This window comes from Chinchilla lanigera, unplaced genomic scaffold (genome assembly GCF_000276665.1).
Source record: "Chinchilla lanigera isolate Chin_1 unplaced genomic scaffold, ChiLan1.0 scaffold00005, whole genome shotgun sequence".
Classification (NCBI taxonomy): Eukaryota; Metazoa; Chordata; class Mammalia; order Rodentia; family Chinchillidae; genus Chinchilla; species Chinchilla lanigera.
Window position 1 is genome coordinate 20,226,775 of NW_004955406.1, and position 3,013 is coordinate 20,229,787.

Sequence of the window (3,013 nt, forward strand, 5' to 3'; positions counted from 1 at the left end):
GGGGACAGACAACGACCAGGCCAGTGCATAACAGTCGTGGTAGGAGGGGAAAAGCCTCCTGAGATGCAGTGTGAGCCACAGGGATTTGTGAGGAAGAGAAGAACATCCTGGGCAGAGGGAAAGTGGCATAGAGTCTTGGGGTAGGTGTGTGCCTGGCACTGGCAAGGATGGGCAGTTACTGATAAGTCATAAGGCAAACTCCTTGCCGGGGACTTAAACTCTCAATAATAAATCTCCTTCCTCTTCACCTGTTCCCCTCCGGTTCCCCTCGACAAAAGCCAACCCCGCCCCAGAGATGTTCAACTCTGATGAACAACCCACACCTGCTCAGGCTGTTCTCACCCACGGACATCACCCCCAGGAAAATGTTCTGGCCGCAGATACCCTCCCTGGAAAATAGTTTAAAAACCCCACGCTTTGCTCAGCTCGGGGCTGTCCTAGTCTGCTGGGCAGCCCGCTGTGTCACTCTCCTGCCCAATAAAGACTCCTCTTTTGTCAGAAGATCTGGTCTGGTTTTGTGTGAGTCTCAGCCCGATCAGGAACCTTTGTAACTGGCATGAGGTGAGTAGTAGGGGAGGTGAGGTGTGCCCAGGGGAGATGGCATTGGCATGTGACCTTGCAGGCATTAGTGGGACTGACAGGGCACTGCTGGAGGGTTCTGAGCAGGTTTGAGCATTGCAAGGATCCCTGTAGGAGACCTGAGGTACGTGTGTTTTGCTCTGCTGCTGGGCTAGCTGAAGCGGGAAGCTTTGGTTGTCAGCTAAATTGCAGAGAAGACAAAGAAATCCATCTTTCTGGTTCCATCTTCCTCTTTCTTACCCCATTCCTCCTCATCAGTGGGACCCCCCTCCCCAGGCACAGTCATCTCTCTTCATTTGTATGGCACTCCCCCGTATCTTGTCAATCATTTACATTTTAGTAAAATCTAGGATCTGTGTCTCATTACCTTACCAAAGTTGTGAGTCTCCCAAAAAGATACATTGAAGTCTTAACCCTGGGAGCCCCACCCCCGAATTGTGGCCTTATTTGGAGGGAGGCTAATTGTGGGTGAATTAATTCAGATGAGGTGTGGGCACTCAATCCAAAATGACCAGTGTCCTTATAAAAAGATGATGTGAAGAAGGAGGGAGGCAGGGATTGGAGCAAGGCAGACATAAGCCAGGAATGTCAGGCTGCTGGAAAGTGAGGGGAAGCAGGAAGAGACAAGAAAGAGTTCTCCCCAGAGCCTTCGAGGGAGCAGAGGCTGTGGTGGCAGCCTTCCAAGCTCCAAAACTGGGAGAAAACATTTCTCTGTTTCAAGGCACCCAATTTATGGTACTTTGTCATGGTAGTTTTAGAAAACTAATATCAGAAATGTTATGTTTTTCTGGTTTATCACTGTTGTGGAATTTAAGATTTTATCCCATCAAAGGAGATGTGTGGAATTCTATTAGTGTACTGATCAGACTACCTGAAGGCAAAAGTGCTTCATTTTGGGGTGTTCGGGCTACATGGCAATTCAGAATTGCACATGTTTCTCTATGGCCTACACATGCTTCCTCTGAGGAGTCAGGGCTGGGGAAGAGCCCGGCTGGGGTGCGGTTGGCCCAAGGATGCTGAGGTGTGGGTACTGGGGAAGGTGTACACAGGGTCTTGGTCCTTGCTGCAGCAGAGGGGGTGGACGAAGGGGCCTGGAGGAAATTACATGCCAAACTTTGCCTTCTGTTTGTCTGCCTGAAGATTAAACTATTCACAGCCATTAATTATCAAGCCCTTTTTTGTGCAGGTCTGGGACACAGAGCGATCAAAACAGAGTCCCTGTCAAGCAAACACTGTAACCATTGACAGTGCCATTATTCATAGTGGTGAGAGGTGGGAACAATGGAAATGTCATCAGTGGACAAATGGATAGATACACAAACGTGGCAGGCCCACACAACGCGTGCTCTTCAGCCAGGAAAAGAATGACGTTCTAACACCTGCTACAGCATGGACACACTTAGAAACATATGCTCCGTGCAACAAGGCAGACATAAAAGGCCACACAGTGTAGGATTCCTTTTATAAACATCCAGAATAGGCACAGCCATGGAGACAGAAAGAAGGCTGGTGATTTCTAGAGTTTAGAGGAGGGAGGAGTGGGGAGTTCCTGCTTAAACGGACTGGGGTCTCCTTTGGTGGTGATGAGAATGTTCTGGAACTAGGAAGCAATGATGGTTGCACAATGCTGTGACTCTACTAAATGCCACTGACTTGTACATTTTAAGGCAGTTAATTTGATATGATTTTATCACAATTAAAACATCTACAAACCAGAGTCCTTGCCTACTATATTCAGGTATGAGGAGACAATAAAAAAGAAATAGAAATTTAACCTAAATATGAAGCTATTGCTGGGGGGCAGAGAACAGCCCAGAGGCTCCTGTTTCTGGGTGGCCAAGGTTGTCTTTCTGAGCAGCATGTGGAAGGAGAGCAGCGGGTGGCTGGGAAGAGATCCCTGGGGCTGAGGAAGCAGGCCCCGAGGTGGAAACGTGAGGGAAGCTGGAAGTGCGGTATTTTCAGGATGGCAGCTGTGCTGGGCTTGTGGAGGCTGTGCTGAGCTTGTGGAGGCAGTGCAGGAGATGTGGACAAGAGGGGCAAGGCCAGTGGGGGGTGCTAGGTCAGGGACCAGAGGACCACTGAAGGCTGGGAGCAAGGGAGTGGGAGGAGGTAGGGATCCGCCAGGCCAGGAGGCTGTTGCAACAGGATTCCCTTCTGAAGTAGGAAGGGGAGCCTATAAATGCTCACTTTGGCTCTGTCAAGAAACTAGTTGAGTTGCACCAATGGCCTGTCTCCTTCCTTGACTACAATGCAGCACAGCCGCAGCCCATCGGACCTTTGGGGGACTGAGGACTTGCCTGATGCTTTCTGAGCACAGTGCCTAGGCATGTTCATGTATTTATTTTTCTTTTGAGTTTTTTTTTTTTTTTTTTTTTTTTTTTTTCTTTTGTGTGGGTGGCTCGCCTGCTCTCCCCCTGCCTGGGGCTCCCTGGCT